The sequence below is a fragment of the Lissotriton helveticus genome, chromosome 11, assembly GCF_964261635.1.
Source record: "Lissotriton helveticus chromosome 11, aLisHel1.1, whole genome shotgun sequence".
Lineage (NCBI taxonomy): Eukaryota > Metazoa > Chordata > Amphibia > Caudata > Salamandridae > Lissotriton > Lissotriton helveticus.
Genome location: NC_136072.1, coordinates 359,255,463 through 359,267,898, shown reverse-complemented (window position 1 = coordinate 359,267,898; position 12,436 = coordinate 359,255,463).

Below are 12,436 nucleotides of genomic sequence, written 5' to 3'. Positions count from 1 at the left end.
GAACGTTCTCCTTCTACGTGCGACTTCGGCCGTATAGTCCGGGAAGAAAGCCAGCGTGGCGTTCTGTATTTTGACTGGAGGGGATGTTCGCGCTGCCTGAAGGATCGCGTCCCTATCACGGAAGTTGAACAGTCGGGCAATAATAGGTCGCGGAGCAGCTCCCGGTTTTGGGTGTCCTCCCGGAACACGGTGTGCCCTTTCTACGGAGAAGAATGTGGACAGACCTTTCGGTTTCAGTTCATTTTTAATCAGTTCCTCCACATAGAGGTCCATTGCCCTCGTCCCCCCAGACTCCGGCACTCCAAGGATGTGGACGTTATTACGTCTGGACCATCCTTCTTGATCATCCAGTCGTTCTTTCAACGCTTTATTCTCAGCGGACATCCGTTCCACCGCCGTCTGTAGCCCAGATACATCTTCCACCAACGATTTCGTCACAATCTCCATCGTATTGACCTCTTCCGACATTTTATGAAAGTCTGCTCTGATCAGCGTAATTTCAGTGGAGATCGATCCCACAGTTGCCTAATGCTCTCATCGTCCAGCGTCGCCCCTTTGCTGCCCGTTCCATCTCCGGATTTGCCGGCCGACGTTTTCCCATCCTTCGGGGAGGACGTGGTCTTGTCACACGCATATTTGTCGATGCGGGTCTGCGTGGTACCACTCTTGGGGCCCCTGCCAGCCATTGTTATAGGGTCCTCTGCAGGCACCTGCTGTCACTAGAGCTATCCTTTAGCGTGTTGGCACTGCGTCGGTGTGTTGTCGGCCACCCCTGCACACTACTATCCTGTCACCGCCTTCCAGCCCTCCGGGTGTCGAGGGTGTTGTCAATCCCTGCAGGCACAGGGCGAGTGGCTCCGCGTAAGGCCAGTACTGGAGTAGGAGGCTGTGTTTTCCCCACTCGGTCGCGGTGACGTGTCGCTAGTGGTGTTATCACTCCTGGTCCGCGGTCGTGGTCGTAAGTTCAGCCGTGGTCGCCTGTGCAGAGGATACTCATGGGGCTACCAGCACCTGCGAGGCTTCAGGCGAGTTTTGTAGTTAGTAGCGGCCTATCGTGCGTTTTGTGCCTGTGGCATTAGGAGCGGGACTGATGCGGCCGGTCGAGCATTGTTCGGTCTTCCGTAGGAACTAGGCGGGGATCCGCCGTCTCCTCCACCGCTTAATGCGCCTACTCCGTGCGTCGTGTAGCTGTCCCCCGTCGTTGACGTACTGTGTACACTCCATTTTTTTAGCGAAGAAATAAAATGTACTTTCTTCACCAGAAAAAGTGCTAATGTGTATACAATACTTATGATCTGACTTTTTTGTTGTAAACTGTTCGACCTAAAGTACCTTTTGCTAGTGCAAAAAAGTATTTAAAAAAGTGCTCTGTGCTATCTACTTAATTTCTAAAATATGTGTTATAAAACCTCACTGCCCTTGTATATTAAAAAGTAGGATTTGGCTGGCGGTTGCAATTTCAAACCCTAATGTTGCTATATTTGTTTAAGTTTAATGATGTATACTTGTTTATTAGTTGCTTAATTGTTACCTCCTATTCTTTTCATTCTTTGCTCTGGCCGTTTTTTACAGACATGTATATGATTCCTCCATTGCGTTCAGAACTCCAGGATGCTTTGTATTTAAATCCAGAATGTACCGTATCTTGAGTTGTCTGAGGGCTTTCTCCCTATCCCTCCCTCCTCTTGTGTTGGGAGGAATGGAGTCAACCAGGAAGTATTTTAGTTCCTTGGGGTTGCCCCATGTACTTCACTGAAATGTCTTGCCACCGTGTACGCCTGGTCAATATTTTGGATCGCCCTTATGTGCTGGAGTACCCTTTTGTGTCCCTGACGAATGGTACTACCCACATTTCTCAGGCCGCAAGAGCACTCCAGCACATAAACCACATGATCCGATTTACAGGTTAATATCTTGTTCATGATCTTGTCTTTTTCACTAAAGGGCAAAGAATAGGAGGTTCTGTTAACCCCATATTGGCAAGCCTTGCACACTTTACATTTGTAGAACCCCATTCTCTGGCCTCGCCATGTGCTCTTTTGTGGGCCTCTTGGATCATTTTGGACGAGGGAATCCATCATAGAGTGAGCCCTACTGTAGGTTATGGCTGGTCTATTGGGGAGTAGGTGTCCTATTGTAGGGTCACCTAGCACTAGGGGCCAATTCCTCTTTATGATGTTTCTGACCACCTTTTCATGTTTATTGTATTTTAAAATAGACCTGAAGGCTCCTGTGTCCTGTGCCCCTACCTCATCTCTTTTACTTTGTTTTGTGAGGAGAGTTTCCCTAAGGAACATGTTACTTTTTCTGATGGCTGTATCTATGCACTTTTTTGTATAGCCTGTTTCCATAAATCTGATTTTACACCTAATTTGCGTGATCCTTAAATCATCTTCACAACAACATATTTGCTTTAAAATGAGCATTTCTCCATAGGGGATACTTTGAATTAAGTGGCGGGGATGTGCACTCCCGGCATTTAATACGGCATTCCCAGCAGTTGGTTTTCTGTGGACTTTGGTTTCTAGTTTGCCTTCTCTGATAAGGACCTCTACATCCAGGAAAGGTATACCAGTTGTGCCTATTGAGGCTGTAAAGTGCAGGTTGAGCTGATTAACATTTAGCCCTTCAATGAACGTTTCCTCCTCCACTTTTGTTCCCTGCCATACAAGAAAGAGATCATCAATAAACCTCCACCAAACTTTAACATTGTTCTCGACATACATAGTGTGTTCTTTCAGTAAAACCTGCTCCTCCCACCAACCCATGTGGAGACAGGCGTAACTGGGCAAGAAGCTGGCTCCCTTTGCCACACTTCTTAGTTGTTGATACAGGGAGTTCTGAAGCATAAATATGCTGTTACTTAAACAGAATTCAACCATATGTATCAACATATGATTGTGTTTCATGTGGTATGTAACGTTTACAACGAAATTTTTACAACGCACTACCATTACAACGCAGGCATTACCACGCATACCATTACAACGCATTGCGCTGGGGGGCGCTCTAGGGTAAGTAATACGTTTAATTTTCTATCCAACACCTTCCCTAGTGTCCACGGGGACTGGAGTTGGAATAGAAAATTATACTTACCACTATCCAGCACCTCTAAGCGCTATGCGTTGTAATGGTATGCGTGGTAAAAACCGCGTTGTAAAGGTATGCGTGGTAAAAGTATGCGTTGTAACGTCATACATCCGTTTCATGTAGTCTATGACCCTTTGTGTTAGGTAATGTTGCAGTGCTCTCAATCCATCAATATGTTTTATAGATGTGTATAGGAATGCGACATCCAGGGTAATAAGAAGATAATCTTCATGCCAATTGAAATTTAACATTTTTGTCAGAAAGTCACCTGTGTCCTTTATGTAGAATGGCAGTTGTTGGACATGATCTTGCAGAAAAAAATCTATATACCTAGAAGTTTTTTCAAGTAAACTGTTCCGGGCCAAAATAATAGGCCTTCCTGGAGGTTGTAAGTCCTTGTGTATTTTAGGTATAAAATACAAGATTGGTGTCACCGGATTGTCATTTTTCAGATATTTGTTTTCATCCAAAGATAGTAAACCTGCATTTTTCCAAGCAACCAATTTCATTTTGTATTCATTATATACTGTTCTCAATGTCAATTGGGCACTTCGGCAGTAGCATTCTGTGTCTCTTAGTTGACTCACGGTTTCTTTGGCATAGTCCACTTTATTCCATAACACCAGATTGCCACTTTTGTCAACATTTCGGATTGCTATTTCATTCTTAGCTTAATTTGGACATCAATTGGTGGTATTGCAGTTCCCTTTTGTTTGTCTTAGATTTGTTTGCTTTTAACATAATAGGATTGAACATTGAAGGAGGTTTGAAAGGTGTCATTTTGGTCAAACATTTGCCCCTACCACTTGTTTTTTCTAGTTCCTCAATGTTAGGACTGATGGCTATATTCTCATTAACTAAATCTTGCATATCCTGTAATACTGCTAAATCCGATGCATTGAAATTAAATTGTGCAATTTCATCATTAGAATATTGCTTTTCCTTATCTGTTATGCCTATTTTTGAATTATTTTGTAACATGAAGTATTTTTTTAGCTTTAATTTTCGAACGCTTTTGTATATATCGACTCTGGTGGCTGAATAGTTGATTGAGGTCTCAGGACATTATGATAATTCTAATGTCAACAGTTGTTTTTCTGTCTTATTCAGGACAACATCAGTTAGATTTATTACTGTCTGATTGTTGAATTGTTCATCCTGAATTATTTCTTCCAGTTCCTTTTCGGTTGTCGTTTTTTGTTTGTTTCTTCATTTGTTAGTCCTCCACCTTTCCCTGCGTGTTGTGGTTCTGTTCTTTGCTGTCTGTTAGATAGTTTCCTCAGACGCAATGATTGCATGCGTTCTAAGCATAAAAAATCTCCTTCATTTACTAGTGAGATTTTTGCCGGTATTTGGTTTGATAACTGTTTGTGAGTCTCTGCTTCCAACTCGCTTTCTACAGCTGAGCTGAATTCTGAGTTGAGGTTAGGTCTGGCAAAGAGCTGTAATTAGTGAGACCTTGTATGTTTGTTTGCACTGTACCACATTTTGAAGCCTTTAGAGAATAGTATTTTTTAGCGAAAGTGAAAATATGTCCACTTTCGTAGTCACATCTATCCCGATGAAACTTGTATGCCTTCCTTTGGCGGATATTGTCCTCCTCTTTTTTCAATCCTTTTTTCATTTCGACTTTTAATTTGTATATATATTCACTGAAAAAAACCCAGGTTTCAGGGACAATATAGTTAGAAATTTGCATTTAAAAAAACATAGACATTTACTGAAAAAATCACTGGTTTCAGGGACGTTATAATTAGTTGAACATTTTGTTCGTACAAAACCAACAAAATTCGGCTGTTATAGTTAGTTGAGCTAACTATAACTCGCGCCCCAGCAATGCACTGCTGATGACATCACATATTACATCATTCATGACATGGTCAGTGAGATCTCAAATGACATCACTGATAAAATCATCCAGTGACTGTTTGTTTTTGTCTAGTTTAAATATGATATATACCAATTTGTATTGAAGAATGAGTGGGTGTAAAAGTGTCTGAATGGATGATTGAGTAGGTACATGACTGACTGTATAAGTGAGTGATTAAATGTGTCTTACTGAATGCATGGGTTAGTGACTAAACTGTGTGAATGTCTGTATCAGTTTGTCAGTTGGTGTGTAAGCGACTGCATGGGTTGGTGAGTAGCTACATGAGTGTCTATATGGGTTATTAATTAGTTGTCTGAGTATCTGTATGGGTGCCTAAGTGTCTGTGTGGGTGGGTGGGTGTGACTCTGTGTATAGATGTGTGAGTGGGTGATTCGCTGTGTGTATGGGTTCAAGAGTGCATCTGGGAAGGGCTGTATGGGTGGGTGAGTATGTGTATGGGTGTGTTGGTGAGTGAATGGATGTCTCAGTGGTACATGTGTGAATAACTACATATGTGAAAGGAAGTATATGTGAGTGTTGGCATATATAAATGACTATATGAAAGAGTGAGTAATTGTGAGAGTGCCTGTATGAATGAGTGTATACTTGTATCAGTGATTGTATAAAAGAGTAATTATGTGTTAGTATATGTATGAATAAGTGAGGTTGTGTGTGTATAACTATATAGGTGAGTAAATGGGAGTGTGATTTATTCTTTGCATGACAGACTAGGTGTGTGAGTAACTCAAAGGATGAGTGGTAGTGTGTGAGTATCTGTATAGGAGGTATGAGTGCATATGATAGTGTTGTATTAATGAATGACTGCACGTATGAATGACTGCGTGGGTGAATGAGTAGATGTGTGTGTAGACCTAGGAATCAGATAGTGGGTATGTAGTAACTGGTATTGTTATGTCTATGGTTTCGAAAATTTTTCAGTGAATTTCTAAGGTTTTTGAAATGCAAATTTCTATCTATATTGTTCCCGAAACCTGTGTTTTTTTCAGTGAATTTCAAAGGTTTTTTAAATGCTAATTTCTAACTATAACTTCCCTGATACCCATTGTTTTTTCAGTGAATTTCAAAGGTTTTTTAAATGCTAATTTCTAACTACAACGTCCCTGAAACCTATGGATTTCTCAGTGAATTTCTACGTTTTTTTAAATGCTAATTCCTAACTATAATGTCCCTGAAACATATGTTTTTTTCAGTGGATTTCAAAGGTTTTTCAAATGTTAATTTCTAACTATGCCTACAGAGGCAGGACATGTGCAGAAAGAGGAAGAAAAGCAAAGAAATAAGCAAGAGGAATGCAGAAAGAATCAACAGAAGTCCAGAAAGATTAAGAAAAGTGCAGAAAGTAGCAAGAGATAGGCAGAAAGAACCAACAGAGGTGCAGAAAGAGGCCTTGTTGCAAAGTCATCCTGTGCCCCCAACTTTTTGCTGACTGATACTGGTGGTAACTGACTATCACTAACCAGCCCCGGAGCCAATGCTATGCTGAAAGACACTTAAAATACAGTGAAAATACCTTCATACACTAGGGTACACTATGGGTTGGGGTACCCCTGTGATTGACATGACCTCCCCAGTAAGGGCATAAAACATTATAGAGCAGGGGGATTAAAACTACCTCTAAGTCAGAGGTGCAGTAAAAGGCAACAGAAGTACAGAAAGAAGCAACATAGGTGCCGAAAGAGGCAAGAGAGTTGCAGAAACAAGCAAGAGAAGTGCAGAAAGAGACAAGAAGCAAGAGGTGTAGAAAGAAGCAAGTGTTGGCCTTGTCAGCTTTCCTTTGTTTTCCGGACCAGCTGTCTTTGTTTAAGTTCCCCATTGTCATGAGGTTCATGAAGGGCCTCACCAATAGGTTCCATCCAGCTCCCTTTATTATGCCTCAGTGGGATTTGAATTTAGTACTTACCTTTCTGATAGCTTCTCCTTTTGAGCATCTTCCTAGTTGCCCTTTGAGGCTTCTACTTTCAAGACAGTTTTCTTGATTGCTATTACCTCTACCAGGTGGGTAAGTGAGCTTCAGGCTCCCAGTTTTAAACCCCCTTTTTTAAACATTCATGCAGATAAGATGATTCTCGGGACCAGGGCTGCTTTCCTGCCTAAGGTGGTTACTCTTTTCCATCTTGGACAGTCTATTACCTTACCTATCTTCCATCCTCCCGTCACCCTTCCCAGGAGGAGAAGTGACTTCACCGCCTTGACCCTAGCAGGGGAGTCAGCTTCTACCTGGACAGAACTAAGGGCTTAAGGCTTGATGACCACCTCTTCATTGATTATGTGGAAAGAATGAAGGGCAAAGCTGGCCACAAACGAACACTCTCCAGATGGATCATCTTATGCATCAAGATCTGCTACGCCTTGGCCAAGAAGGAGCCACTTGAAGGTATTAGAGCTCATTCCACCAGAGCTAAGTCATCTTCTTCTGATTTGGCTAGAGGTGTCCCTGTTGTAGACCTCTGAAAGGTAGAAACCTGGGCCTCCCTTCACACTTTCGCTCAGATTCGGAGGTTAGGAGGGATGGCCTTTTTTTAAATTTTGTGCTGCAGGAATTTTTGGTATAGGTAGATGGACACCCTCCTCTGGGAGAGGAACAGCTTGGGGATTCAATTCAAAAGGTTGAGAATCCACAGGCAGATATTGTGAAGATGCTTATTTATTATTGTTACTGTATCTTTAATATACTAAGAATCTTTACTGTAGTAGTTCTGGAACCTGAGCTTGCTTGTGTTCCCTCTTGAGCAGTTACTATGCTGTCTCCTGTGGATGAGGTTTAATAAATACCTCCTGACTTACTTCACTGGTTCCTGAGCTTCATTTCATACAGAGAACACCACATTTTATGGCGACGATCGGGTGAATCCACACCACTTTTCGCCTCAACACAGGGACTGAGAAAGAAGAGAATTTCCCCTTCTCCTCCAGCGGCAGTTAAATATAAAGAAAAGGAAGCGGAGTCTTCCCAGCGGCTGGTATCAGTAAAAACGGTGAGGAGTAAGGTGGGAGGTTTCTCGAGGAGAATAATTTTATTAAAAGAAAGGGACCGTCTTTGACTGGAACAGATAAAACGGACCAAGCTCGCGCTGAACAACGCTCGTGCTTGAATTGCCTTACTCGCGCTCAAAGAATCAACATCACAAGTGTCACACGCGCATTGATTTCTTTACTCGCGCTACACTGCTTGTTTTTAAATTGACTCGCTCGTGTTGATGAAATAGACATCACGAGTGTTACGCGCGCATGAATTCTTTTGCTCGCGCTACTCTGATGGTTCAATTATGATGTAACAGCGCCCTCTGCTGTCCTCTTTGCACTGAAATAAAAGAACGTTTCTCTTTTCTTGCGCAACCATCAAAAGAATTTATCACATGCAAGAAAGATAGACAGATCATTCTAATCTTCCATTGTTGAATGATTCTATGAAAGGTTCTATGATCTTCTTTAACTCAACAATTGCTTAGCCTGGAGGAAGAGAACACAGTGAGAGAAAAGAAGATTCCAAAAACAAACTCTTCTTATTGTGAACATTCTAAAAAAAAAAAAAGGGGAATTCAACATAATTAATACTTTAAAAGAGGGCCTCTGAAATGCAGAATGTAACTCAACCTGCATTTTTTTTAAATACTCCAGGAGAACCTAATATAAAGTGGAAAAAATGGAAGAAGATTTTTGCCAATTACGCAAGAGTTTGTGGAACTAACCTGAGTGCTGAAAGGAAGCTAGCCCTCCTTTTACATTGCTTAGGAGGAGAAGGACAAGATGTCCTGGAACATCTCCCTGATCTATCTGCTGGGGAACAACGCAATTTAAATGAATACGAAATTGCTATTGCACAACTGGATAAACATTATCTTCCAAGGATTAGTACCATTATGGAACGCTATCACTTCGGCTTAAGGGAACAAAAGAGAGATGAAACTGTAGAGGACTATGTTTCTTCATTGAGGAAACTAGCTTCCTCTTGCAATTTTGGCTTAACACTTGATGAAAGGATTAGGGATCAATTTGTCCTCAGATGTGTCCATGATGAAATAAGAAAAGAACTCTGGTTAAAAGATGAACCGCCCCTTGAAGAAGTTCTGGTGATAGCTAAACAAGTGGAACACATGACAAAGTGCGTTGGGGAATTAAAAAAAGAAAGAGATAAAACATTTATTGTTGAAAAGAAAGAAGACACAAAAGTTGAAGAAGTAATATGTCAAATCAAGAAACAAGATAAGAATGAAACTCAATCTGCCTCAAGAAAAGATGATTTTTCTACAAATCCTGGATTTCAAAGCAATTTTCCGGGACAAAGTAATAAATTTACATGTTTTAGATGTGGCCAAATAGGCCATCTAGCTAATTCTCCACTGTGTCCTGCTTTAAGAATTATATGCAATGTATGTGGCAAGAAGGGACACTATGGTAAATGTTGCAGATCAAGAATGTTTAAACCTGACATGTCTAGAAAACGTTGGAATCAGTTCCAACCACAAGTTAGGACTGTTACATTTGAGATAAAATGTGAGGAAGGAGATCATCCAATTCATCCTGTAAAAGTAGGAAATGTAATGATAGATTTTAAATTCGACTCATGTTCTCGTATCACCTTAATTAACGAAGAATTATTTAGTAAACATTTCGCAGGAAAAGTAAAACTAATGAGATCAGATGTTAGGCCTCTTGGATACTCAGATAACCCAATTAAAATGGTTGGATGTTTCATGGCGGAGATTGAACTTGGGAGTAGAATTATTGTAGGGAAAATATATGTGGCAAAGAAGGGTGATATATTGTTAGGCTGGGTACATCAAGGTCAACTTGGCGTAACTTTAGATCCCAATGCAGATCCGCAAGTACAAATTCATCAGGTAGAGATAGTGGAGAGGAATGAGTCAGATAAGGAGCTGGGGGAGAGTTTAGCTAGAAGATTCCCAAAAGTATTTAGAGAAAACTTAGGTTGCTTACAAGGTTATAAACATCACATTAGATTAAGAGAGAATGCTGTCCCTGTCATAGCGAAAGTTAGAAGAATACCATTGATGGAACAGGATAAGGTGAAAGAAGAAATAGACAAATTGTTAAAGAATGATGTCATTGAACAAGTGGAGGCTACTGAGTGGTTGGCTCCCGTTGTCATAGTTAAGAAGCCTACAGGTGAGATTAGGCTCTGTGTTGATTTAAGAGCATTAAATAAAGAGGTAGTTGTGGACAGATTTCCCCTTCCGAATATTGATGAAATGGTTAGCACACTTGAAGGTGCCAGATATTTCACCACACTTGATCTTGCCTCAGCCTATCATCAGGTTGTATTGGATGAACATTCTCAAGACCTAACTGCCTTTATCACCCCCATGGGTACTTATAGGTATAAAAGGATGCCCTTTGGCCTTGTGTCAGCGGCTTCCGTTTTTCAAAGGATCATGGCAAGAATTTTAAAGGGAATATCTGGTGTAAGATGTTACCAAGATGACTTACTTATTTATGGAAACAGTTCAAAAGAACATTTTGATCGTGTCTGTTTGGTGCTCAAATGTTTGGAAAATGCAGGTATGACACTTAAAAAGAGCAAATGTAAATTTGGTGTGAAGGAAGTAAATTACTTAGGACATAGAATAACTGACATGGGTATCTTTCCAAAAAAAAGAATTAGTTGACACCATCAACAAAATAAAAGATCCAGAGAATAAGGAAGAATTAATTTCTTTCCTTGGTATGGTGGAGTTCTATGGGAAGTTTATTCCTAATTTTGCAGACAAAACACAGTTTATGAGAAGGTTGACATCGAGGAATGTGGAGTATGTGTGGTCTGATGTATGCAAAACTGAATTTGTAGGGATTAAATCAGAATTAAACAAGGCTCCCTCTCTTCAAGCATTTGTGCCAGGTCTTCCTACAATTTTATTCACTGATGCAAGTGAAAAGGGACTTGGTGCTGTCTTGATTCAAAAAAGAAATGGGAAAGACAACTTGATTTGCTGCTCCTCAAGATGCCTAAGGGGCTCGGAATTAAATTATTCTGTCATAGAAAAAGAATCCCTTGCCATCTATTGGGCTTTGAGAAAATTAAAAAACCTAATTTGGGGTACTAAGATTTTAGTCTATTCAGATCATAAACCGTTAAAAGAAATTTTTGATAAGAAGGGATTGGATTCAATCTCTTCAAGAATTAGAAAATGGATTGTTTCGTTACAAGAGTTTAATTTCTCTGTTGATTATATCCCAGGTGTATCAAACAAATCTGCTGATTGCCTCTCGAGAATGGTTGGTAAAGAGAATTTTGATGAAGATGATGCTGTAGGTTATTGTGATGAATCTATAAATGTATGTGAGATTACAGAGGGAGCGATTGAAGAAAAGGAGTGGAGAGATGAACTTGAAAAAGATGAAGAAATAAAAAGAGTTATGCTGTCCTTGAGCAATAACTCTCGCTTAGAAAAACCGTGGACCTTGGTTTCTAACGAGCTTTCTATTCACTCTGGGTTTTTAACTAGGGGAACAAAAATGGTTCCTCCATTGGGAATAAGAAAAAAACTTTTATCTCATGCTCATTCTGGACATCTTGGTATTGTAAAAACCAAGGAAATTCTACGCATGCAATTTTGGTGGCCAGGGATGGATTTGGAAATAGAAAGATTAGTGAGGGATTGTCCAGAATGTTCTGCAAGTGATAAAATACTTAAAACTAGACAGATGCCAATGGTTAAGCGATCTCTTCCAAAACATCCTTGGGATGAACTAGCCATAGATATAGTTGGTCCGTTGTCAGGTGTAAGTGATACACCTTATCTGTTAGTCCTTATGGATCTCTATTCCAGGTGGATTGAGGTGAGTGCTGTTAGGGAGATCACATCTGAAGAAGTAATAAAGTTTTTAGATGCCATCTTTAAAAAAGAAAGTTTCCCTAATAGTCTCCTGTCAGATAATGGACCACAATTCTGTTCAAGGGTTTTTGAAGAGTTTATGGGAAAATCAGGTATTTTACATAAAAAATGTTCTTTATATCATCCTGAATCCAACGGTGCTGTTGAGAGGGTTAATAAAACCCTGAAGGAGGCTATACAGTTAGCAAGATCATCTGGATTAAATTGGAAATCTGTCCTGCAAGACAGAATAAATGCTTATCGCTATGCTCCCCACACAACTACTGGTAGATCCCCCTTTGTTTTGTTTAAAGGAAGGGCTCCCAACACCTATCTGTGTCCTGGTTGGATGGATCTTAATAAAGGCCTGGTTGATAATGGAATAGGTGAATGGCGAAGGAGGGAGGAGAGGAAGCAAGATGAGAGAAAGATCTACTTTGATAGGAGAAAGTGTGTTAATGCTCAAAAAGTTCTTGTTGGTGACCTAGTTCGCATTAAAGCTCCTGTTGGTTGTAGAAATTGGTCCAAATTCTCTGATGTAAAAGCTGTTGTGAAAATATTCAGGAATGCCGTTAAAACAGAGGATGGTAGAATTTGGAACAAAAGCAGAGTTGTTGTTGTT